Source organism: Piliocolobus tephrosceles, chromosome 5 (assembly GCF_002776525.5).
Source record: "Piliocolobus tephrosceles isolate RC106 chromosome 5, ASM277652v3, whole genome shotgun sequence".
NCBI lineage: Eukaryota > Metazoa > Chordata > Mammalia > Primates > Cercopithecidae > Piliocolobus > Piliocolobus tephrosceles.
This window is the reverse complement of record NC_045438.1, coordinates 115,797,998-115,825,235: the sequence shown is the minus strand read 5'-3', so window position 1 is coordinate 115,825,235 and position 27,238 is coordinate 115,797,998. Positions and strand designations below refer to the sequence as shown.

At 43.5% G+C, this 27,238-nt stretch overlaps 1 pseudogene; it reads right to left on the bottom strand.

The window, feature by feature from the left end:
* LOC111549746 overlaps positions 1-27,238 on the bottom strand; it is a 40,339-nt pseudogene that overhangs the window by 782 nt on the left and 12,319 nt on the right.

Genomic DNA, 27,238 nt, shown 5'->3' with positions numbered 1-27,238 from the left:
CTTCAGCTGGAGTCGAGGTGCTACTGAGCTTTAGGGATCTTCAGCTGAGGTGGAGGTGATACTGAGTTTTAGCATGTGAACAAGGTTCCCAACATTGCATTATAGCAGTGGTTTTCAAGTTGTACTTTCTAGAAGCATTTTTGGACTTCTAAGGAAGAGTGGGGAAAGGGGAGGAAGCCTGATAGCTCAAAGTAGGGTAAGGCTGAGAGGCAATAGATTTATTTACCCAAGCAATGGACACTTACTTTCTCTGAGAATCATAGCTGCAGCAGGAGGTGGGATGAATTTGCAATATCTGAAAGCAAAAAGATGGGAGAGTTGCTCATAAGGGAATAAATACAACCTGATCTATTCCCTGGTTTTGTGTCACCAGGTTATCTAAAATCTTAAAAACTTCTTATGATTCCTAGAACCTCTCCTGGTCTCTGGCACCCACAGCTTCAACTCCAATTTCCTGGGGTTGCTGGGTGCTTACCCCCAAAAGCCCAACTGCAACAGGACACTCTATCATATGGAAATGGAAGAATGTCCTGGTAGAGCTGAAGCTCTGCTTCTACTGTATCATGCTGCAACAGCTGCAAGTCCTGCTCCCTCCAGAAAGCCACACTTGCTAGTTAGGCTTTCTTTCCACCTCTCTCAGGAAGGGGGCTTAAAACAAGAGGAGATGGTAGACAGTCTCTTTGTTAATAACAACCGCTTCTATTTATTGCACGCTTACTGTCTCCCAGTATTTTATTTTTAATATCACAACAATCCCATGAGGAAAGAAATATTAGCTCTGGGTCCTAGATGTGAAACCCGAGGTTCAGAAAAGTTAAGAATCTTGCCCAAATTTATATTGCTCATAAATGACAGTGCCAGGTGTTAGCCCTTTGTGTGTGCTCCAAACCATTCAGTGAAAAAAGCAAGAAGTCAGCCGGGCGTGGTGGCTCACACCTGTAATCCTAGCACTTTGAGAGGCTGCGGCGGGCAGATCACGAGGTCAGGAGTTCGAGACCAGCCTGGCCAACATAGTGAAACTCTGTCTCTGCTAAAAATATAAAAATTAGCCAGGCATGGTGGCACACGCCTGTAGTCCCAGCTACTCAGGAGGCTGAGGCAGGAGAATCACTTGAACCTGGGAGGCAGAGGTTGCAGTGAGCCGAGATTATGCCACTGCACTCCAGCCTGAGTGACAGAGCAAGACTCCATCTCAAAAAAAAAAAAAAAAGGCAAGAAGTCTTAGACCACCTATCTAGTAGTGGGCACAGAGTCATTCAGATAAGGCCATTAAAAAAGAAGGTGGAAGGGAAAGATGAGTTAGTACTTGAAAGTCTGCTGTCTTGACACAAATAGCCTATCCCGAAATGATAAATGTATTTGTTAATGGCATTTACCCATTTTATACATAGCACATGTTTTGTACGTGGTGTTGAGCATAGAGGTCTTCATTATGAGCCAGGAAATGTAAGTTTCACTTCCAATATGAGATGCGTCTCTGTCACAAATGGCTTTACTATTCAACATTTTCAGACCCCAGTTTCTGTGTTCACTTGACTGAGAATAATTCAGTGACAGAGAGTGTTCTAGTCTCCTTTGTGTCTCCAGTATCTAGTACAGGGCCCCTAAATGTTTGAGGGTGGAATGACTAGGGAAAGAGGAGAAGAAAGGAGGAAGAGATTTCTCTTGTAACATCTGTCCTGGTGTTAGCAGTATTAATTTAAAAAGTTTGCAGGGTTTGTTGAAAAGGTCTGTTGTCCATCTTGGTGGCAAACTAGGAGGAAATGTTATCTAGCAAAGGCCTCTTTGGCATAACGGGCACAGAATGTGAAACTAACATGTACACACAAGGGAATGCCTTCCTTCAGCAACCTTTCCTTTCCCCTTGTTCTTTCCGAAGCAACTGACACCACAAAATGAGAAGAGGTGGAACGGGAGAAAAGCTTGCAAGGATGACTTACCTGGCTGCTTCCCTTTCAGTTACCTCTGTGGACACAAGAATGCAGAGGTCGGAGCTGCTCTAACACAATGTGGAATTGTGAGCTAGTTTTGTGCCACTAAACTTACCTGATATATATTATATATTCTTCAGTGTCCTCAATTCTTTTTTTTTTTTTTTTTTTTTGAGGCGGACTCTCGCTCTGTCGCCTGGGCTGGAGTACTGTGGCCGGATCTCAGCTCACTGCAAGTTCCGCCTGCTGGGTTCACACCATTCTCCTGCCTCAGCCTCCCGAGTAGCTGGGACTACAGGCGCCTGCCACCTTGCCCGGCTAGTTTTTTGTATTTTTTAGTAGAGGCGGGGTTTCACTGTGTTAGCCAGGATGGTCTCGATCTCCTGACCTCGTGATCCGCCCGTCTCGGCCTCCCAAAGTGCTGGGATTACAGGCTTGAGCCACCGCGCCCGGCCCCTCAATTCTTTTTACCTTTGCAGAGCTAACTCTTATTTTAGGATTGTGCCAGGATTTAAATTGGGAGCATCAGCTGCAGAGGGCAAACGAGTCAAGCTAATAAGCTCTCCAATTCTGCTTCTTGCAGACTGCTTCAGTTTTGAAGGAGAAGTTGTTATTTTTAGAATTCTTACTTGCATTCACCCTGAACCCTGAATGATTAACTCCTAGCGTGTCCCTCAAGTTTAACCCATTTTCCCCCTCTGCTCCCAGGAACATGAGCATGCTTTCCACTCAGTGACCAGGATTTTAAAAAACTATTTTCAATCTGCCTCCTCTTCCTCTACCCACCTCCCCAACTGCACCCCTTACCCTCCACCCCTCTCTTATTAAAATCATGTCCATTCAATCTCCAGACCTGTCTGGGGGAGGTGGCAGAATTGTAAGATAAACCTTAAGTAATTATTATTATTTATTTATTTTGAGATGGAGTCTCTCTCTGTTGCCCAGGCTGGAGTGCAGTGGTGTGATCTTGGCTCACTGCAAGCTCCACCTCCCAGGTTCAAGTGATTTTTCTGCCTCAGCCTCCCCAATAGCTGGGACTACAGGTGCACGCCACCATGCCCAGCTAATTTTTGTATTTTTAGTAGAGACGGGATTTCACCATATTGGCCAGTTGGACTTGAACTCCTGACCTCGTGATCTGCCCACCTCGGCCTCCCAAGGTGCTGGGATTACAGGCGTGAGCCACGGCACCCGGCCTATTGTTTTTTCTTTATGTTAAGTTCCAGGGTACATGTGCAGGATGTGCATGTTTGTTACATAGGTACACATATGCTATGGTGGTTTGCTGCACCCATCAACCCATCGCCTAGGTATTAAGCCTCACATGCACTAGCTCTTTTTCCTGGTGCTCTCCCTCCTCCAGCACCCTAGCCTGAAGTTATTATTAAAGTTCAATTTAACTCTTGTGGTGTCTACAGAGCGTGACTTTGTTGAGTCTTCAACAGATTGTAGCATTACTCACCTTATGTCATTAAACTGCAGAGGGTGGGGTGATAGGATAAGGGAAGCACACAGCTCAGCATGTGGGGAGTTTATTTAAAACTCTTGTGGTCTTTCATTGACTAGGCAGATGAAGTCATTGCTGACTTATAAATCAACAAAATACTTTTAAAATGTAATCTCCTTTCATGGTTTGTTATAATAAATTACCCTTGACTACTCTTTTAAAAAATCACAAAGAGAAAATTATAATTTTCCTTCATTAAATTCAATACTGAGCGTCTCTCAGGTAAATTAAGAGGAAAAATACATACAAATAGTTAGATTTTGGAAATATTTGCACCTAAAACAATAGATGCTCTATGGGAGTAATAAGTAGTTTCTAATGTTAACTTATCTAAATGTATTCTTTCTTTCTTTTTTTTTTTTTAATGTGACTATGATGACCAGGAAAGGAGCCAAAAAAAAAAAAAAAAAAAAAAAGGTTTGAAAATAAATGCAAAACCTTAAGTGTTGCACACCTGTAAACCCAGCAATTGGGGGCTGGGGAGGGTAGGCAGTGGCTGAAGCTGGAGGATGGCTTGAACCCAGGAGTTTGAGACCAACCTGAGCAACATAGTAAGATCCTGTCTCTTTAAAAAAGAAATAAATTGGCCAGACATGGTGGTTCAATGCCTGTAATTCCAGCACTTTGGGAGACCAAGGTGGGCAGACCACCTGAGGTCAGGAGTTCAAGACCAGCCTGGCCAACATGGTGAAACCCTGTGTCTACTAAAAATACAAAAATTAGTTGGGCATGGTGGCAGGCGCCTGTAATCCCAGTTACTGGGGAGGCTGAGGCAGGATAATCGCTTGAACCCGGGAGGCAGAGGTTGCAGTGAGCTGAAATCGCGCCATTGCACTCCAGTCTGGATGACAGGGCAAGACTCCGTCTCAAACAAACAAAAAACAAAGACAACAAGGAAATAAATAAGGAAAAAAGGAAAAAAAGAACTTGCAAACTTGCAATGAAAAATGGGCGCATTTACTAACACTGCCCAAATTGGGTGATATGTTTTTTATTTTATTTTTTTAACTTTTTACCGGCAAGAGAGATTCTCTGGCATGAACTGAAGGTGCCGTCTTTTCTGGGTGGTGTGTTTTAACATTGTACTGAGTATGGTTAGGGTGGCTCTTGACAGGATAATACTTTTTTTTTTTTTTAATAAAAAATAATTGTGTTTAGGTGGGGTGTGGTGGCTCATGCCTGTAATCCCAGCACTGTGGGAGGCTGAGACAGATGGATCACCTGAGTTCAGGAGCTTGAGACCAGCCTGACCAACATGGAGAAACCCCGTCTTTACTAAAAATACAAAATTAGCTGGGCATGGTGGTGCATGCCTGTAATCCCATCTACTCAGGAGGCTGAGGTGGGAGAATCGCTTGAAACTGGGAGGCGGAGGTTGTGGTGAGCTGAGATCGCGCCACTGCACTCCAGCCTGGGCAACAAGAGCAAAACTCAGTCTCAAAAAAAATTGTATTTACTTAGAAGCATTCAGAATGTCAACAAAACAGCTGCAACTTTTTTTTTTTTTTTTTGCAATTACAGAGTGATATTCAGTTAACGGAACAATAATTATTTGGTATAAGCTACATCAGAGACAACTGAAGATGAAAAAACTACCACCGCCATATATAACTAATTTGTGCTGTGCACTGAAAAGAACCTGTTTGAAATTTCCATGCCAATTTACAACCCTGATACTTTACCAGGCAAGATTAGTGGTTATTGAAAATACCACCAGGGCGTGGTGGCGGGCGCCTGCAATCCCAGCTACTCAGGAGGCCAAGGCAGGAGAATCGCTTGAACCCGGGAAGCAGAGGATGGAGTGAGCCAAGATGGTGCCACTGCACTCCAGCCTGGGTGACAGAGGAGACTCTGTCTCAAAATATAAAAAGAAAAAAAATACCACCAGGACAGGGCTATCTAAAGACACATTTCGGTAGTGTGTTAAATTCAAAAGAAGACACTGTGTGGTTTAAAAACAAATTTTACACAGCCTTACGTTTCATTTTTTTTCTTTAAGGGGAGTGAGTTGTGTACAGGCAGGCTAAATGCTTTACAGACAAGAAAAAAAAAACTAGAACCAACTTATTAATGATCATTGTCTTCTTCATTTTCATGTCTTCATCTCCCTCTCCTTACCCTCCTCATTTTCCTCAGCTTCCTCCTCTTTTACTTGCTTTTTTTCAGCCTTGACAACTCCCTTTTTTGCTGCATCAGACTTTCCTTTAGCTCGATATGCAGCAAGACCCTTTGTGCATTTTTCCTTCAGCTTCGCAGCCTTCTTTTCCTAAGGCTGCTTGTCACCTGCAGCAGTGTCATTCCACATCTCTCCTAGTTTCTTTGCAGTGTCACCAATGGACAGGCCAGGATGTTTTGGGCAATACTCAGAACAGAACAGAAAAAAGGCTGAAGGAGGCCTCTTGGGTGTCTCGGGATCCTTGATCTTCTTTCTTGTCTCCCCTTTAGAAGGGATATAGGTTTTCATTTCTCTTTCATTACGGGCCTTGTCTGCCTTTGCTGTATCTTCAAATTTTCCTTTCTCTTTAGCAGACATGGTCTTCCAGCTCTCTGAGCACTTCTTAGAAAACTCTGAGAAGCTGGCTGAAGCATCTGGATGCTTCTTCTTATGCTCCTCCTGACAAGTTTGCACAAAAAATGCGTATGATGACATTCCGCCTCTTGGCTTCCTAGGCTCTCCTTTGCTCATGTTGAGTAATTTTTCCTTGGTGAGGCAGAGTCGCCCAGTGCCTGTCTGGCTCTCACTTGTCCTGGTGTTGTCTCTATCGAGAGGATGATAATTTAAAATTTTTAAATAAGCATGTTTTATCCTTCAGTTCTCTGAAGCAGGTTTTATACAAAATCTGAATCTGACTGAGAATGTTACTGTTCATTCTTTTCAAAGTTCCAAGTAGTGAAGCCACAAAAGGAATTTCTCATTTTCTTTGGTATGGCTTATGCAAATAAAAACTGGTGGCTAAGACCTAAAGAACACAGTTTTAATCTCTGAAATGCTGATGACTTCAGGCAGAAGCACAGATGGGTAGGGAGAGGGAGGCAAAGGGAGAGATTTCTCTCCCATGATCACGTTGTCCCAAAAAGGGTCCTTGTGTACAGTTTATAAAAGGTCACATGTTGACACAATGGTTGTTAAGACCTTGATAAAAAGAGTCGGAGGAAGCCAGTGTGAAATATTCAATGACATATCAGTGGTGAGGCCTTGAGGCATATAAAGAAGGTCATCGAAGTTCGCCATCTCTTTTATCTGCTCTTGCCCACCTCTGCCTAGATGTTACAAATGAAGGAAATATTTGTTGAGAATATATTCATCTGAGTGCACTACGTGAATAACGAGAATGTTGCAATAATGTATGACGGTATATACTGGCTCTTTCAATATTAAGGACCGCGTATTGTCCTTTACTAAGCTTAAGGCTTGTCCAAACAAGATTAAACAAATACATACAAACAGCCTCCTCCCTCCTCCAGTAAACCCAAATAAATCTGATCAGCCTGAAATGATTTCTACAATAGCTCCCACGGCTATCAGGATTTAGTCTTATCTCCTGGCAAAGCCAACCCAGACCCGCATGAACCCCCCACCCTCCGCCTCCATCCTTCTCACTCCCTTACTCCCCGCTGACCCCACCTCCCCGCTCCCCGCCATGTTAACTGTGAGGTCCTTGACATGCACGCTCCCTTCTCACACCTCCAAGCCTTTCTTTCTCCTGTTCCCTTTACCTCCACATCTGTCTACTCTCACCTGTCCTTTCACATTTAATTCTGACATCACCTCCTCCTGGAGGCTTTCCTGCACTGTCTGCTTGCTCACACCAAGACTGGTGCCTTGCCAGTGTATGCCCATGCATGCTGTCCAGGCCTCCACCACAGGGTTCTACTGAATGGAAACCCTTTGTCTTTTCCTGTTTACTGTTTCTTGTTGTTATTGTTGTTGAGACAGAGTCTCGCTCTGTCGCCCAGGCTGGAGTGCAGTGGTACGATCTCAGCTCACTGCAGCCTCCACCTCCCTGGTTCAAGCAATTCTCCTGCCTCAGCCTCCCAAGTAACTGGGATTACAGGCATGCACCACCACATCCTGGCTAATTTTTGTATTTTTAGTAGAGATAGGGTTTCACCATGTTGGTTAGGCAGGTCTTGAACTCCTGACCTCAGGTGATTCACCTACCTTGGCCTCCCAAAGTACTGGGATTATAGGCGTGAGCGACTGCACCCAGATTCCTATTTACTGTTTCTTTTCTCATAATACAAAACCTGTCAGATACCTCGTGTTTAATGTACATTTGATGAATGAATGGTTTAATCAGAGTTTGCTTCTAATTTTGTTTCTAGCCCACATTAGCTTATTCAACTATGTGCAAAAGTGGATGAGGACAAATAATTGTTAAATTGTTTGCTTGACTAAAAATGTTTTACTGATAGTGACCTGAAAATTAGTGGGAGAAGTAATGATGGTTACTGAACAGACTGCCAACTTGGATTCTGATTTTCTGCTGTGAATCATTTCTTTAACCTTTGAAATATTGTAAAATTATTTTTCTGGGTATAACAATAATGTGGCTAACTAAAAATAATGAAGATCATGTTTATTGTAGATGTGTGCTAAACATCCTTGTTTTGTCGCAAGTGCTACAATTGCAACCCCCACATCACTTCCTTTCTCCACTCTGCCTGCTCCTAGCATACATGTGGGCATGTGCGCATGCGCGCACACACACACACACACACACACACACACACACACACACACACACACCCCTAGACTAAACCTTATCAGATTTAGTCTTTTAATAGAGTTCTATAAGATATATTTCACCACATTTCCAAAGTTATAATGGATCTTGGAAGGGAAAGCTATGGAAAACAGTGATAGAGACACACTTATCACACAACGATAGAGCTCCCTTTTGATCTCTTCAAACAAACCAAGAAACAAAGAGCGAAAATCATCTAAGAATTCAGAACTGTTGAACTACTCCCATTGCACTGAGTCATGTGGATCTGTGTCAAGTATACAATCAGTTCTGCAAGTCAGCTGATAGACAGAAAAGAGTTACTTCAGAAAGATCATCTCATGGAGCTTATTATACTGCCTTTGAAGTAGTGAGTCCAGTGAACTTGAACTGGATACTTGAAGTCTCTGATTTCTGTTATCACTGGAAAGGAATTACTTTTTTGTTTTGTTTTGTTTTTTTTTGAGACAGTCTCACTTTGTTGCTCAGGCTGGAGTGCAATGGCGCGATCTCGGCTCACTGCAACCTCTGCCTCCCGGGTTCAAGTGATTCTCCTGCCTCAGCCTCCTGAGTAGCTGGGATTGCAGGCATGCACCACCACGCCCAGCTAATTTTTTTTTTTTTTTTTTTTTTGTATTTTTAGTAGAGATGGGGTATCACCATGTTGGTCAGGCTGGTCCCAAACTCCTGACCTCATGGTCCACCTGCCTCAGCCTCCCAAAGTCCTGGAATTACAGGCATGAGCCACCACACCCGGCCAGGAATTACTTTTGACAATTTTCTATATAATTTATTGGAGAATGACAAAAGTGGTTGAAAATATTATTAGCTGGAATCTTGGCCTGTTTTGGTAAACAACAGAAAAAAAGTTTTAAGGGCGGAACTTGAAAGTCTAATTACACAACATTAAAAATAAAAGTCTCCATGTCGAACATAATTAGTAGATTTCAGATGAACATGAGGAACTATTAGAACACTTACCTAAAGCAGTTTTGTGTCTCAGAAAAATGACTTTATAGATCTGGCATAGAATTTAGCATAGAAACTCTTCCTATAAGGTATGATGAGAGAGAATTAAAGCAAGAGTCTTAAGACTCAGTCTTAGTTCCAGCTTGGCCTTTGTGATCCTGGCCAAGTCACTTCAATATGAACTTGGTTTTCTACATCTACAAAATAAAAGGGTTGGGCTACTATAGCTGTTGTACTACTACCACTGATCTATTTGTGCTGAGTTATTCTATATTCAGATAAAGGAGGCCAAGTGTTTCTGGTGTAACCAACCACCATTTAAACAAATAGCATCCCCTCCATAGGGGAGGGGGCTGCACACATCTCCTGCTGCCCTCCACCCTGAGAATGCAGATGAATTCTAATCAGCAGCCATCACCTGACTGATTTGCCCACAGCCTGCTCTGGGTCCATTGGCTGGGAGGCTTCTGGAGGCAGCTGGGTCATGTCACCCTGACTCAAACTGGTGATGTGAAAGAACAGTCACATGTGTGAGCAGGTGCATAACACATCCTCAGGAGGGAGAATGGGGTGAAGGAACAGTGGTTTAGGGAGTGACTCATTCAGGTTATTCGTTCTGTGTGTAAAGCCCAAGGCCCTCCAACTGGCCCCGACCTACCTGCCCCAACTCTTTCTTCTGCTTTCCTGACAACTTCTCTGGGCCTCTATTGCCTTTCTCGCTAGTGCAGCTGACTTCTTGATGGTTTATATAGAAGATAATGTACCTAAGTCATTCATCACCCCAACCCTTGTGCATAGGTTTTCCTTGTTGCCAGAACCTGGATTTTGTTCAAGGGTGTCCCCAGCCCTATGTGATCAAGTGAAGAACTCCCAAACTTCATCCCCAAAGAAAAACTGATCGCTAGGCTTCCATAGGTAATTGGAAGCCAATCACTGCACTCCCATTGATAATTGGTCTAAACCAATAACTGCGCTCCCATTGGTAATCGGTCTAAGCAAAGCCAATCACTGCATTCCCACTGGCAATCGGTGGAAGCCAATCACAGTGTTCCCATTGATAATTGGTCTAAACCAATCACTGTGCTCCCATTGGTAATTGGTCTAAGCCAATCACTGAGCCCCCATTGATAATCAGTTGAAGCCAATCACTGTACTCCCATTGGTAATCCATCTAAGCCAATCACTGCACTCCCACTGGTAATCGGCCTAAACCAATCACCGTGCTCCCATTGGTAGCCAGTCTAAGCCAATCACTGGGCTCCCACTGGTAGTTGGTCTAAGCCAATCACTGCACTCCCATTGATAATTGGTCTAAGCCAATCACTGCCCTCCTTCTCCCAGCCTACTTACCAGTGAGGTATGGCCATACACTGCAATTCTGGCCAGAGGGAGTATCAGTTAAGAGGCTTCTGGGAAGATTCACACTGCTCTGTCTGTATGAGATGCTTGGAATGATGCTAACATCTTTTGAAAAAGAGAATGCTCAGCTGACAGGCTGAGTGAGCAGAGAAATGAAGAGAATCATCTGGGGCCTGAGTGAGATCACTGGGCTGCTTTGTTAATCTATCCCAGATGCTCTTCTTCTTGAATTCTTGTTATGTGAAATTCAATTTCTTTTCTTTTCTTACCGTTTGAGTCAGAAGCCCAAAGTATCTTGCTATTTCTCATGTTGGTACACTGGAGAGGCAACAAGGAAACCCCAAATGGGGTTAGTGGAGGAATCAGTTCCTCCACTTAGAAGCCGTTACTGAGGAGCAAATTACTTCAAAATTTAGTGGCTTAAAATAACAATAAGTATGTATTGTCTCTCAGTTCCTGTAAGCTGCAAATTTTGGAGCAGCTTGAATGGGAAGTATGGCTTAGAGTGTCTCCTCTCATGAGATTGCAGATGGGTATAGCCTGGGGCTGCCATAATCTGAAAGTTCAACTGGGGCTGGTGGGTCTGCTTCCAAGGAGGCTCACTCACTTGGCTGGCCAATGGGGACTGGCTTTGGTGGGAGGCCTCAGTTCCTCTCCATATGGGCTTCACCACATGGTACTTGAGTGTCCTCTGTTTTAAAATATAGGTTTTATTAATATTTAGGTATGGCAAAGCCATCGGATTAGGAATGACTGCTAATAAAAAGATAGTTTGTTATGCTCACAGATCTCAAGAGGAAGGGGTGTGTCACACCGTGGGGCCACACGGGGAAGTGCCAAGGTCAGTCAGGAGGCAGAGGGAGCAGAGTGAAAACACGGGCACAAACTGTTTTTGTTTTTGTTTTTTTTTTTTTTTTTTTTTTTTAGACAGAGCCTTGCTCTGTCACCAGGCTGGAGTGCAGTGGTGAGATCTTGGCTCACTGCAACCTCTGTCTCCCAGGTTCAAGTGATTCTCCTGCCTCAGCTTCCCGAGTAGCTGGGACTACAGATGCGTGCCACCACGCCTAGCTAATTTTTTTCTATTTTAGTAGAGACAGGGTTTCACTGTGTTAGCCAGGATGGTCTCATTCTCCTGACCTCGTGATCCTCCCGCCCTGGCCTCCCAAAGTGTTAGGATTACAGGCGTGAGCCACCGTGCCTGGCCAGGGGCGCAAACTATTATTGTGGTTTCTGTGGGAAGGAATGAGCAAGGGAGGGTGATCGGGCTTTGGATTGAATAGTTTGAATCATTTCAGCAGGCTCTGGGCCATACGGGCTATCCCTAGTTGTCTAGTTCCTACTCCTGGGGTGTATTAGGGCAGGTGGATAGTGGCCTGGAGGGTGAGAGCCCATAAAGGAGGTGGCAGTTTGTGGGCTCTGGATTGGTTGGTTTACATTTGTAAAGCACCCTCATGGTTGTTTGCTATTTCTAAAAACTGGCTAGTCCTGGGAGGGGCATAAAAATACAAAAATAAAAGACATGGTAAATACATTCTCACAGCATGGTGCTGGCTTTGCCCAGAGTAAGCAATCCAAGAGAGCAAGGCAGATGCTGCAATGTCCTTTATGGTCTCGATTCAGAAGTCACATACCATCCCTGCTGAACTCTACACAGACCAGTCCTAATTAAACACGGGAGGAGACTATGCAAAGACATAAATACCTAAGAGGTGAGGATCACTGGGGGCCATCTTGGAGGCTGGGTACTACACATCTGGCAAGTTCCTTGACCTCCAAGTGTCAGTGTCTTCACTTAAACAAGATGGCGATAACATCATGTTACTCTGACTTCTAAGTTGAAAGCAAACAGAAAATGACTCTGGCTTGCTTAGGCAAAAGAGGAATTTATTGAGTCTGTTTTGGACAATTCACACAATAGAAGGGAAGGCTATAGAACCAGGCTTAGCAGAACCTAAGGGAGCTCGGGGAGCAGGGAAAGTCTTGCAGGGCAAAGCCTCAGGGTTGGTCTGGTTGAGAAACTGGTGTTGACATCAACTGCACTGGCCACCGGATATTGTGGCCAGAGCTAAAAGCTCAGCACCACTGCTGTTGAGCAACCCTCAATCGCCTCTGTGCCCTGAAGTTTCCACAGTGTGGGGAGAGTGGGGAAAGGAGGACCAGGTCCCTTCTGCTTCTGGGATTACAGCAGAGGTCTGCTACAAATACTGGCTTCACGGGATTCACCAAAAATATATGAGCACCTTCCTTAGAAAATCGAGAGTGCTCAGTAATGATTGGTTGCTTAATAGAAGAGAGAAAGCAGATAGATACCTTGGGATGGAATAGAGTGAGTTTGGAGATCTCAAGTTGAGAGTGAGAATGAAGCATGCTCATGACATTTCCAGTCACACTGAGCATTTCTAATCGCACTCTTACCTCGTCTTTACTCATATGCACTTTTGCAGATTCTTAAATTGCTGAGATTTGTACAAATCCTATCTATATACTCTAATTGCCCTGTGAACCAAGTTGGAGGCAAGGGAACAGTATGTTATTAAGAAAAGGTAAAGTGTAGCCGGGCGCGGTGGCTCAAGCCTGTAATCCCAGCACTTTGGGAGGTGGAGACGGGCGGATCACGAGGTCAGGAGATGGAGACCATTCTGGCTAACACGGTGAAATCCTGTCTCTACTAAAAACTACAAAAAACTAGCTGGGCGAGGTGGCGGCGCCTGTAGTCCCAGCTACCCGGGAGGCTGAGGCAGGAGAATGGCATGAACCCGGGAGGCGGAGCTTGCAGTGAGCTGAGATCCGGCCACAGCACTCCAGCCTGGACGACAGAGCGAGACTCCATCTTAAAAAAAAAAAAAAAAAAGAAAAAGAGAAGGTAAAGTGAAAGCCTCCTATGAAAATTGCAATACTGGCTGGGCGCAGTGGCTCATGCTTGTAATCCCAGCACTTTGGGAGGTCAAGGTGGGCAGATCACTTCAGGTCAGGAGTTCAAGACTCCTGCCTGGGCAACATAGTGAAACCCTGTCTCTACTAAAAATACAAAAATTAGCCAGGCGTGGTGGCACATGCGTGTAATCCCAGCTACTCAGGAGACTGAGGCAGGAGAATTGCTTGAGTCCAGGTGGCAAAGGTTGCAGTGAGCTGAAATCATGCCACTGCACTCCAGCCTGGGTGGCAGAGTGAGACTCCATCTTAAAGCAAAGCAAAGTGAAGCGAAAAGAAAATTGTAACACTAGCCTCTTGGTACCTTGACATGAACCACAAATAACCACACTCTTTAAGTGGTGATAGCTTCCATTTCAGTCACTGTTACCTTTATAGTACTTCTTTTTTTTAAATTTTTTATTTTATTTATTTATTTATTTTTTGAGACAGAGTTGCTCTGCTCACTGCAACCTCTGCCTCCCGGGTTCAAGCAATTCTCCTGCCTCAGCCTCCTGAGTAGCTGGGACTACAAGCCCGCGCCACCACGCCCGGCTAATTTTTGTATTTTTAGTACAGACATGGTTTCGCCGTATTGGTCAGGCTGGTCTTGAACTCCTGACCTCGTAATCCACCTGCCTCGGCCTCCCAAAGTGCTGGGATTACAGGCGTGAGCCACCATGCCCGGTCCCTTTATAGTACTTCTATCTCAGTTTGAAGTGCCAAGGCAAAGCCAGACACCTTTTCTCACAGAGCCTGTTCTCTGTTGTTAGGTGTGGGCATGAGTCTTGCTGTTCAAACTCAACTATTTCATTCAAAGTGTTTTTCCTTGCTTTGGTTTACAAATTCATTGAGGTTGAATGTGTAACTAAGTTCTAAAATGTTAGTTCTAAAGTAAGTTCTAAAATGATTCTAAAATGTTAGTATATAAGGAGCACCGGGAGGGTTTGCCAAAACACAAGTTGCTCGGCCCCACCCCTGGAGTCTCAGGTTCGGCAGATCTAGGGTGAGGTTGGAGGATGTGCATTTCTAATATGTTCCCAGGTGGTGCTGGGGCTGCTGGTCTGGGGGTCACATTGAGAACCACTGACTTGAGTGACTTGATGCTGTTGCTGGCCTGCTTTGTAAACTTCTTAGCCCTTACCCAGTAATTGCCTTTCTTTCTTTCTTTTTCTTTTTTTTGAGACAGAGTTTCACTCTTGTTGCCCAGGCTGGAGCGCAATGGTGCTATCTTGGCTCACTGCAACTTCCGCCTCCTGGGTTCAGGTGATTCGCCTACCTCAGCCTCCAAAGTAGCTGGGATTACAGGCATGTGCCACCACACCTGGCTAATTTTTTTTTTTTTTTTTTTTTTTTTATTTTTTTAGTAGAGACAGGGTTTCACCATGTTGGCCAGGCTGGTCTTGAACTCCTGACCTCAAGTGATCCACCCGCCTCAGCCACCGCGCCCAGCCAGTAATTACCATTCATAAAGAAAGCCAAGACGACACCTACAGAGCAAAATTATGTGATACTCAGGAATAAACATTGAAACATTATTTTGATTAGGAAAATGGCTGCATGGAACAGAAACTTAGCTATAACAGCTTACGCAAGTAACAGTTTGTTTTTCTCACATTCCCAAGAAGACTAGAAGCTGTCCTAGGCTGGTGAAATGACTTCACCTCATCAGGGCTCTGGGGCTCTGGGATGCACTCACCTGCTTGACTCCCAAAGGGTCACCTCGTGTCCTCAGGCTAGAGCCACCTACAGTGCTAAACCAGCCACACAACAAGTGAAAGGGACAGAGAAAAGACATGAAACCACTTCTATACTAGCATTTCTTGCCTCCTGCTAATGGGTGTTATGTGAAAAGGAAAAACTCTGAATTAGGACTTCTTTACTACAGACTTCTGAGAAGTTTTATTAAGCTTATGTATGTGATGACATTCCAAGGCAGGAATAAGCATGCTGCATTTTCCAAGCTTATTTGACCACAGAAGCTTTTTAAAAAGTTTTCTGGAGCATCTCCCTGAACTACATTCCATGGAAATTTTTGCCAGAAAACCTTGATATATGCAGTGTCAACTATCAGTGTGTTTTTAAAGACTCCTTATGAGAAAAAAAGCCAAGTATGTTCTTGCATCAATGAGATAGTTCTACTTTTTTAAGGGGAAGGAAATGAAAACAGGAACAGTTTGTGAGTCAGGGCGGGGGGCGTGGTGCCAGCTGCCACCTGAGAACCATGCAACCTTGACAGGCCTGGTGGCCTCCCTAGAGTCTCCTGTTCTTCTTCTTTTTTTTTTTTTTTTTTTCTGAGACAGAGTAGCTCAGGCTGGAGGGCAGTGGTGCGATCTCAGCTCACTGCAACCTTTGCCTCCCGGGTTCAAGTGATGCTCCTATCTCAGCTTCCAGACTAGCTGCGATTACAAGTGCGGGCCACCACACCTAGCTAATTTTTGCATTTTTAGTAGAGATGGGGTTTTGCCATCTTGGCCAGGCTGGTCTTGAATTCCTGACCTCAGGTGATCTGCCCACCTTGCCCTCCCAAAGTGCTGAGATCACAGGCATGATCTACCGCGCCCGGCCACGGTTTCTTGTTCTTACTTGCAAAACAAGTTCTGTAGGTAAGCACCAGGATGTATCCCAACAGACCAAAATTCTGCAATTTCACAGCTCCTAGAAAGATCAAAAAGGGATGTCTGAATCAATCTTTGGTAATGGGAGATAGAGGATATATGCACTCCTGTTGGGCGACAGAGTGAAACCCCGTCTCAAACACTGGAGACGGACTCTTGGGGTTTCACTATGTTGGCCAGGCTGGTCTTGAACTCCTGACCTCATGTGATCCGCCCGCCTTGGCCTCCCAAAATGCTGACAGCACAAGTGTGAGCCATTGCACCTGGCCGGGTTCTGCCCTTTTTAAGGGCTCATGCTTTCTATTGCACTCACCCAGATGATTCAGGATAATCCCCCATCTCATCACATCTGCAAAGTCCCCTTTGCCATATAAGGTCACATATCTACAAGTTCTAGGAATTAGGACAGGGACCTCTTGGGATTCGTGGGTATTCTGCCTACTATGCAGGTGAAATCTATTGTTTAAAGAAGTATAGACAGTGTTGTGAAACTAAAGGCTATAACAAAAAATTCAAATTAGGCTTAATAGTATGTGAGACAAGCAGTACAAAGAGGTAGAGAAGGTTTATATGAGAAAAGAAAAGAAAAAAAAAAAAAAAACCCAAGAAAGGAGATAAATTACAACACAAGCAAAAGTAGGACAACACTAGTTAAGAGCTGGAAGCACTGAATCTTTAAGAGACCGAGCAAAGGGCAAAGGTTTAGTAGGGGATTGTTGGAGTTTCCTTCTATTATATATTGTACCTTCACCAATAGAACTGAAAGTCTAAAATCATACTATTTAAAAACCAAGAACATATCAGCATTAACCAGATTGACCCTACAGGCACTGCTTGATTTTCAGGTGTGGAGGTGGTAGGAAGAGCCAGAGAATGGCCTGAAATAATTGCAGAGCTCCAGTGTTTGAAGAATGTATAGGAACCTGGTGAGGTGAAGGCACCCTTTCCTTTGCTTAGTGGCTTCAGGATGTGGAATGAAAAGGAACATGACATCTACATCCAGGTGAGAATTAGGCTCAGGACAAAGGGTGGTGAAGTATTAGTTCAAGGCTCAATAAAAGAGTAAGAATCACATGCAAGTAAAAAGATCCAGGCAGAGGGGGTGCAATAAGAATTTCTCAGTCCTGTTCCTATTGACACTGTGAACCATGTGATTTTTTTGTTGTGTGGGTGTCCATTTTGTGCATTGTAGGCAGGTTAGCAGCATCCCTGGACTCCTACCATCTGATGCAATAGCACCCTTCCCCAGGATGTGACAACAAAAAATGTCTCCAGGCCTTGTCAAATGTCCCCGGGGGGAGGAGACAAAAATCACCCCAGTTGGGAACCACTGGTGTAGACGGAAAGAATAGGCAAGGGGGCATAACACACCAAACATGGGGAGCCTGCAAGCCTGATGAGAGTCTTTGAGGCTGCAAGGACACAAACACCGAGGGAACCTTGTAAGGGGCCTTTTGCTGGAGCTGCTGGCCTGGCTGGGAGCCACCGGCCTGGCTGGGAGCCACCAAGAGCGTCCAGCTGGTTTGCATACTCGTCTGTAACTTGGCCGGGGCAGGCTCCGGGTCAGAAGAGCTCAAGTCTAATTTGTTCAGGGCTTGCACTCCGGTTGTTTTCCATTTGTTATGCAAGCACAGGTTTCAAAAGGCAATTCACCTGCTTGCTTGCAATATAAACAGCTTGGAACCTATTATGGTTGTTTCACTTCATCTAGCTTCATTGTCTGTCCTCCTGGCCCCTGATTTGTAGAGGAGGGAGGAAACGAGGATGGTGGAGAGACTTGGATGCAAGTACTGCCACCTCCAGCCTTTATGAGAATTAGAAAAGGTGCATCTCCGGCTGGATGAATTACGAAAGAATGTCCTCTCAGGGAGGATCAGGAGTGGGGCTAGGCTAGGAGAGTGGATGGCACCTTATCTCCAACCAGCTGAGAGCGCAGAGCTGCATGTCAGCGCCTCCATAGTGAGTGCCTGCAGAGTTCCTATGGGAGCAAGCCTCCACCATGCACACTACCTACATCTTACATAGCCCACGAGGCAGAGGCTTACTCATGTAAACCTTGGGGGGTAGCCATGACACATGGAGCCCCTGAGCTCTGAGGGCTAAACTTTCTTACCAGCAGGATTAGAATTTTAGTATGACACATGGTGAGAAACAAAGGCAATTGATTCTGCAGGAATGAGTGTAAGGTGGTTTAAGAATATTCTAAAGGAGAAAAAAGCAAAATGGACAGCTGGGAGAGGCTGTGCAAGTTTGCTTCTGTGCATCTGGCCTGATGAGCCTATTCATTCATAAATTTAGGACCTAGGTGATCAACAAGAGCACTGCACTTTTGCAAGTGAGGGCAGACCTCTAAAATTCCTTCTAAGGTTCAAACACTAATGGCCCAAGGCTGTTAAATGCATCTAGTTCGGGGGATGTGTTCTATAAAGTAAATCATGAACTGCTGCGTAAACTCCTATGCACTGGTTGTTGTAGAAAATTCTTCCTTTGGTGACCTTGGAAGACTAGACGTGTTAGCCCTCTTTCTACATGGGCAAGGAAGGTATCATGCAGCCAAAGGACAAAGAAAGATTCTAAGTCAAGAAAATGCCCATTAAGTGCAGATGTGTCCACATGTTATAGATGGAGACCTTGAACCATAGGGTCAGATTAACCCTAACATTGCAGAGTTGCAGAGGGTGAAGTATGAATGGAGACCTACACAACAACTGTCTACTTTTGTTTCTTTTGAGACAGGCTCTTGCTCTATCACCCAGGCTGGAGTGCAGTGGCGCAATCACGCCTCAACCTCCTGGGTTCCAACAATCCTCTCACCTCAGCCTCCCAAAATGCTGAGATTACAGGCATTAGCCACCACACCCAGCAAATGTCTAATATTTACATAAACTTTCTTCTACCTTTGTACTTTGGCAAATATACGTTCATAGCAAGAAAATGGGGAGAAAGTGAAATTTATGGTTTTTATTTGACTGAAAGTTGGCAAAAACTAGAAGAAATCATTAGACTTCATTATTACATGACTGTGGGTGTTCTGTTAATGGGCTGACATGTGTGAATGTATAAAAGACCTATATAATTCATGCATTATATATTTATCCATAAAATTAATGTTTCTTGCTTTCATTTCAGGAAAATTATAATTATATTGTTATAATCAGTATTTTCACATAATTTGTATTCTATTGACAGTAATACTAATTAGATTACTTTTCTTGAATCTTAGTTTTTCTTTTCATTTCTTTCAAATTTCCATTTAGAGAAACTGCTCTGCAGAGGCAGTAGCAATTGCAATTGTCATTAAAATTCTTAAAGCAACCCTTCAATGTGGAAATGAATCATGAATTTTATGTCAATCATTATAATTGCGTTGCATATGGTATATTGCCATTATCACAGGGACTATCACCAAATAGTTTAATTTCATCCCATAAATTGCTATCACTTATATAATAATTCTCAAGATTTCTTATACTAATATCTTAAAAATCTATACCCATATATTTTTGTGAAGGTTTGCTATGGTGTTTCAGGCTTACATGTGCAGACCTACATATGCACACCTTTAAGACTAACGTGAAAGCCAGGTGCGGTGGCTCATGCCTGCAATCCCAGCACTTTGGGAGGCTGAGGCAGGTGGATCATGAGGTCCGGGGTTCAAGACCAGCCTGGCCAACATAGTATTTTCTCTACTAAAAAATAAGTTTGTTTTCTTAAGACTTAAAATATGTTCTCTGAGCTCATTAAACTAAACATTGTATTTTCTCTACTAAAAATACAAAAATTAGCTGGGCATGGTGGCATGCACCTGTAGTCCCAGCTACTCAGGACCCTGAGGCTGGAGAATCACTTGAACCTGGGAGGCAGAGGTTGCAGTGAGCTGAGATCGTGCCATTGCGCTCCGGCCTGGGTGACAGAGTGAGACTCCATCTCAAAACAACAACAACAACAAAAAACACCTAACATGAACTGTTGTGAATATTGTGCTAATTCATGAGTAACTACAGAATCTTAAATTGAAACATGAAGGGAAACAAGACTCTTGCATTCAGGCTGAGAGGAATATTTTGGAGAGTTACTTGTCTATCCTCTTACCAAGGAGCTTCTGTTACCCCAACTCTCCTCACTCCCCAAGGCGGTGTCTGTGTCTGATGCTAGCAGAAGTACAACCTACAAACAATCACAGCTCTGGATGTTGTTACCTTTTGTTTGGAGAACACAGGGCAGAAGATTTAGAGGTCCCCTGGGACCTAAATGATGTTAGTCATGAGTGGTGTTCAGGGTTACAAGTTGCACTGAGTCAGTGGTGAATGTGAAGTGATCGAGGACCTTCTAAAGTGAGGGCCCAGGACCACTTTACCCTAGTCCTTGAAGGCCAATGCTGCACCCCTTGCTAAATAACCATACAAATATTACTGCAGTGGGTTGAATGGTGTCTCCCATTAGAATGTCCACATTCGAATCCCTGGAACTTATAAATACAATCTTTTTTGGAAAAAGAGGCTTTGCAAATGTGTTAAATTAGGAATCTTGAGATAAGCTCATGCTGGATTATCTGTGTGGGCCCTAAATTCAATAACAAGTGCTTTCATAAAAGACAGAGGGGAGACGGAGAAGAGGAGAAGGCCACATGATTACAGGGGCAGAGACTGGAGTGACTCAGCCACAGGCCGAGAATGAGAGTCAAGTTATAGCCTTCAGAGGGAATAGGCCCTGCTCATAGCTTGATGTTGGATTTCTGGCCTCTGGGACTGTGAAATAATAGGTGTCTGTTGTTTTAAGCACCAAGTTTGTGGCAATTTGTTACTGCAGCTACAGGCAACTAGTGCTGAAGATAACAATGACTAATAACCATGAGCATTTACCATGTCATTTGACAGTGACTAATAACCATGTGCCAGGTCCTCTGCAAGCCCCTTTTACAAGCATTATCTCATTTGAATCTCACAACAGCCTCATAAGATTGGCATGATTATTTACCCCAATTTACAGATGAGGAAACTGAGGCTCAGGGGCAAGCAGTTTGCCTGAGGTCACATGGCTAGCAAGTGGCTGAGCTGGGATCTGAACCTAGATCTGTCTGACGGTAAGACCTACTTGAAACACACGTAGGTCTTCAAGCCTTGTTGCCCGGTCACATATGGAGCTGTTATAGACAAGCCCTATTCTTGGTGGTTCCGGGTTGATAGTTCTGTGTTCTTTGGCCCCCTACTTAAAGGATGGTCCAAATCTTTTAGCACTCGCCCCCTCAACCCTCAGCTCTGTACCACCCCTCAGAAGTGATACATAAATTATAATCAACCATTTATCTAACGCAGAAGACCAAGGGAAAACTTTCCTTGCTATAAAGAAATATTTTAGCCACGCTTAGTCACATACATTTCTTTGCAGCTATTTCGCCTCTGGGTCATTCGGGTTTATTTGCACATGTTGCCAAATGAATCAGAAATCTTGGGAAATGGCCTTTGGAGAAGGACAGCGATCAGAATGATTTTTTGTTAGTTTCTTCTCCCAGGAGAAACTTTTAGTTAGAAACAAGTTTGTTTTCTTAAGACTTAAAATATGTTCTCTGAGCTTATTAAACTATCAGAACATGAAGTCTAGACTCTGGTAATAGTATGAGTTAGAAAGGTTTCTTTCCTTGTCTATCTTTGTCCAGTCTATTGGGGACTAGAAGAGATTGTTCCCTATCTACTGGCCAGCCCAAAGACTGTGTGTGTGTGTGTGTGTGTGTGTGTGTGTGTGTGTGTGTGTGTGGCAGTGGTGGAGGGGGGGATGTCTGGATGAGGGGATGACTACGTTTATTTTGTTACCTTTTATTTCTTTTCTTTCAAACAAAATCTACACCCCATTTTACAGGTGGAAACATTGAGTGTTTTGGTGACTCTAAAGGATTTTCTCCATGGTGACTCAACTATGCAGACTTATTACAAATGCTGCGCTTGTCCTCTCAAGAAATCATTCCATTCAGTGAAAACGAGAGCTGTTATACAATGAGTTTTGAGGCTAATTTTAAAGCAAGTCATGTGTCCCTCCCATTGCTCTGACCCAAATATGAGACAGGGATTCAAAGTTGCACACAAAGAAAACCCAAATCAATCAGGAAGCTCTATATGAACAATTTAGTGGGTTACGGGAATGCAAGCTTCATTTTTCAGCCACTGCAATGCTTCATCACTTGACATTTATTTAGTGTTCCAGTTAGTGCCTGGGAGACTGCTGGGAAGGAACCTTGAGTCCCAAGGTGGAACCTGGGACTGACCTTGGGTCACTTGTTCTCTCTGCACCTGGGTTTCCAGAGCAGTAAAGAGATGCTATTCTAACCTGTCTTGCAAAGATGCCTTTGTCGGGTGCTAACCAACCACTGCTGATAGAGGTCTGAAGCCATGGTCAGGAGCATTCTCTTGAAGGCCAACGGTGAAGGGAAAGGATAGAGACAGGGTTGCAGATAATCCTTAATGCGGCCAGGGCTGAAGAGGGTTGGTTGGTGCAGACCGAAGGTGCCAGCTTAGACAAAATGGAAGTTCACCCCTAATTTCATTTGTCTGAACCCTTTCTTTTAATTTTATGCAATCACTGGGCCCTGGGGAGCTTTCTTCCTCTCTTATTTCTTCAAACCAAAACCTGTTCCCAGGAAATAATCTGATAAATTCATTTGCATCACGGAGAATGGACAAACGGTTATCTTCTGCAAGCCCTCACATGGAAAGTCTTAAAGCAAAAGTAGTGTGTCAGTGTGTAATTCCAGGCAACAGAGAAGATGGGGAAGAGAGGTGAAACCTGTGCTGTGGCAGGCAGTGTTGAGGGTGGTCAGGAAAGTTAGGTTCCCAGGAGGACAGGCATTGCCAGAAAGGCAGGCAGGAGTCATTAGCAAGGTATCCAGTGCCTGATGAAGCAGACCATGAAGCTAAGGAGATGAAGAGCAGAAAACCTTGAACAAAAGCTCATATGGGAAGCTATTTGCTTTTTCCCTCAAGCAAAAGATTCAAGAAAAGCAAATGTGTGTATAAAACTCATTCATTCATTCATATTAAATTGTATTTGCTATGTTCCACGTATCAAAGGGATAGCCAGGAAAAAGATAAAATCTCTGTCTGCATGGAACTTTCTCTCAGGCTAGTAGGTGAAGCTAACAACAAACAAATAATTTCAGGTGGTTGTAAGTGTTTTGAAAAGAAGTAAAACAGGGAAAGGAGATGAGAGGGTGATGGAGCTGGATGAGGGGGTTAGGAAAGAGTTCTTATGCATGGCTGCCTGAGTTAGCAAATAAAAATACAGGACACCAGGTAAATTTGAGTTTTACATAGATGACAAATGCTTTTCCTTTTTTTTATTTCAATAGGTTTTGGGGAACAGGTGGTGGTTGGTTATATGGGTAAGTTCTTTAGTGGTGATTTCTGAGATTTTGGTTTACTTATCATCCAAGCAGTGTACACTGTACCCAATCTGTAGTCTTTTATTCCTCACCCCCCCACCCTTCCTACAGGGTCCCCAAAGTCCATTGTATCATCCTTATGCCTTTACATCCTCACAGATTAGTTCCCACTTATAAGTGAGAACATACGATGTTTGGTTTCCCATTCCTGAGGTACTTCACTTAGACTGATGGTCTCCTATTCCATCCAGGTTGCTGTGAATGACATTATTCCATTCCTTTTTATTGCTGAATAGTATTCCATGGTGTATGTGTATATACATATAATGTTTTCCTTTTTTTTTCTTTTTTCTTTTTTTTTGAGACAGAGTCTTGCTCTGTTGCCCAGGCTGGAGTAAGTAGAGTGGCACCATCTCGGCTCATTGCAACCTCTGCCTCCCAGGCTCAAGCCATTCTTCTGCCCCAGCCTCCTGAGTAGCTGTGATTATAGGCAAACACCACTGCGACCAGCTAATTTTTGTATTTTTAGTAGAGATGGGGTTTCATCATGTTGGCCAGGCTGGTCTTGAACTCCTGACCTCAAGTGATCCACCTGCCTTGGCCTCCCAAAGTGCTAGGATTACAGGGTTGAGCCACTGCACCCGGCCCCCTGTATACCACATTTTGTTTATCCACTCATTGATTGATAGGCATTTGGGCTGGTTCCATATTTTTACAATTGCGAATTGTGCTACTATAAACATGCATGTACAAGTGTCTTTTTTGTATAATGACTTCTTTTCCTCTGGGATACCTAGTAGTGGGATTGCTGGATCAAATGGTAGTTCTACTTTTGGTTCTTTAAGGAATCTTCACACTGTTTTCCATAGTGGGTGTATTAGTTTACATTCTCACCAACAGTGTAAAAGTGTTACCTTTATACCACATCCATGCCAACGTCTATTATTTTTTGATTTTTTGATTATGGCCATTCTTGTAGGAGTAAGGTGGTATTCCATTGTGGTTTTGATTTGTATTTCCCTGATAATTAGTTATGTTGGGCATATTTTCATATGTTTGTTGGCCATGACCAATTTTTTTTTAGTATCAATATGTCCCATGCAATATTTGGGACATACATGTGCAAAAATATTACTCATTTATCTGAAATTCGAATTTAACTAGATGTCTTGAATTTTATCACATAACTCTCTCTACTCCCATGAGGCCCCCATGAATGAGGTGAGGTTGCATCCCAGGAGATAACAGTAAGCACAAAGTTTTCCAGGCAGAAATGATCCTAGTTTGCTCAGGAAGAAACCCTGTGGGGCTGAAATAGAGGGAATAGGGACGGGCAAATGTGGGGGTTTGGGGGTGGTAAAGATGACCCAGTGGAGGTGGCCGGGGCCAGATCTTGTGGGGCTCCAGGCAAGTGTGAAGAGTTTGCATTTTATTCTGATCTTTGGAGTTTTAAAGAAAACTCTCAGTATTCATTTCCATGAATTCATTTCCATGAATATTCCAATATAGTATTGTATTTCCCAAAGCAGTCTCCACTGATGTTAAGAGCAGACTTTATGATGGGAGAGAGTAGGTGCCCCTGCCCTGGGAGAAAGAGAGTGATATCCCCTCTAACTCCACCTGACCTCCCTTTTCTCCCTCCACCCCATTCACATTTTCTTCATTTTTCCTAACACCATTTCAGAAAACCTTAATAAATGAGCTTAAAATGTTCCTGGGAGAAAAGACTTAGGGGCTCGAATTCTTACTAGAAGGTAAATTACTACTAGACTGCATATAGTATAGATTAGGTGAAGATGAAAAAATAATGAAAAAGGGAAATTTGACAGTGCTGGTCAAGTGCTGGCAGCTTGGCTAGTTTGCCTAGCTGTGACCCTGAGAGTGAGAGTGTTTGCTGAGTAGAGATGAAATCCAATTCTCCCATTCTCTGTGGTGAGACGGCTAAGAAGTTCTCATGGAAGGGGAATTCATTGGGAACCAGGCTGGATGGGAACTGATACTGCCAGATGGCAGAGTAGTCAAAACAGCTATAAAGCCCACACTGTTTTGGCAAAGGCTGAACTTGCATCCCTGCCGCAGACCTCAGTGGGCTCCCATCTAATAATGTTTCCTGCCTCCTCTGCCTTTTGCCTCAGTTGATCGTGGATGACTCACTGCTCATCTCTGGCAGTTCGCTCCTTGCAGGGATTTATCTTTCTGAACCAGCCTCCTCTCTGGTCTTCTATTAAAAAATACTCTATGTTGAAAGAAGAGTCTTGACTGTATTTCTACGAGAGAGTTTCTCTACCTTACTTTTCATGCAATGTGGGATTTTTCCTACCTAATAATACTTTTTTTTTTTTTTTTTTTTTTTTGAGACAGGGTCTCACTCTGTAGTCCAGGCTGGAAGTGCAGTTAGTGGATCTTGGCTCACTACAACTTCTGCCTCCCAGGCTCAGGTGATCCTCTCATCTCAGCCTCCCAAGTACCTGGGACCACAGGCACGTGCTATCACGTGCTAATTTTTGTGTTTTTTTTTTTTTTGTAGAGACAGGGTTTCGCCACATTGCCCAGGCTGGTCTTAAATTCCTGACCTCAAGTAATCCACCTACTTTGGCCTCCCAAAGTGCTGGGATTAAAGGCATGAGCCACTGTGCCCAGCCCTAATAATAATCTTGTTAGCTAAACAGAAGAGTGACCATGCTCTCCATCTTACAGATAGGGAAAGTGACTGAGAGAACTGACTTGCCTCAGGTTTCAAGAGTAGTAAGTGGCAGAGCATAAATTTGGACCTCTTACTTGTCTTTTCTAACACACTAGGGGTTGTCAATTTCTTTGAAAAATATTTAATAACTTGAGCAAGATTGCACAGCTTCATGCCTCCCTCTAAAATCAAAACGTTCTTTTTCTGTAGAAACCAAGAGCAGTATCTACGGTGGAGAGAGCTTTGCTCTCATTTTTTAAAAAAGTGTTTATTTCAAATAGATTGAATCACTAGGTGATGGGCTCACTGATTCTATCAAAAAAATTAAATGACCTCCCCATTATACAAACAATTAATGTTTATCGCAGTAACTTTTAAAAAGTTAGAAAGCCACAAAGGGAAAAATTGAAATCACCTATAATTCTCCCACCCACATAGAATTGCTATTGACATTTTGATATGGATTCTTCCTATCTTTTTCATACACATGTAAATGTAGTTTAACAAATTGGAAGAAATGTGCTATAAAATGGTTGATAATTTTTTTTTATTTAATGATATTTCCATGACCATTTTCTCACATTGTTAAATTTTTTCCAAAATGTTTGATCAGAGCATACTGTCTAACCTATGAATGATACATCTACTGCACATAACCTATTGGTACTTTGAGATTATTACCCATTTATTATTATAAATAACACTACAGGCTGGGTACGGTGGCTCACACCTGTCATCCCAGCACTTTGGGAGGCTGAGGTGGGCAGATCACTTGAGGTCGGGAGTTTGAGACTGGCCTGGCCAACATGGTGAAACCCCATCTCTATCAAAAATACAAAAATTAGCCAGGCATGGTGGCACACACCTGTAATTCCAGCTACTCAGGAGGCTGAGGCAGGAGAATCACTTGAACCTGGGAGACGGACGTTGCAGTGAGTTGAGATTGTACTACTGCATTCCAGCCGCGCCACAGAGCAAGACTCCATCTCAAAACAAAAAGCAAACAAACAAAACAAAACAAAGGAAAAAACAACCAAAGAACGACCCTGCAATGACCATCCTTGGTCTTATAAAAACTTAGTGTTGTTTCCACTCAGTGATTTGTCTAGATCTTGCTTGGAGAAAAATAAAAAAATGGGTAACAAACGGAGAAAGTTAATAG